Below are 318 nucleotides of genomic sequence, written 5' to 3' on the forward strand. Positions count from 1 at the left end.
ACCTTCCGAATCGGATGCGCGCCCACCTGGTGTTTTACTTGGAAGCCGTACCGGGATCCGGCGCAAGTGAACACGGAAGCGTTGGCGCCGGAGCGGATCCCACGGTCCCGCGGCCACCCAGAAGTTGAACCAGCGACTGGTTCTGAGCACGGAGTGCAACAACCTCCATTTCCAATTGATGCAAGCGCTCCACCGTTGCTTGCAGCGATGCATTCACCTGCTAAACGGCTAGGAGTCGCTTCGACAGAGAGCGGTAGTCCCAAGGCGAGGCAGCCGGCGCACGACGTGCTTTATATCGTCAAGAGCGTCCGCACAGCG

The sequence above is a fragment of the Plasmopara halstedii genome (genome assembly GCF_900000015.1).
Source record: "Plasmopara halstedii genome assembly, contig: Scaffold_194, whole genome shotgun sequence".
In the NCBI taxonomy this organism is placed as follows: domain Eukaryota; phylum Oomycota; class Peronosporomycetes; order Peronosporales; family Peronosporaceae; genus Plasmopara; species Plasmopara halstedii.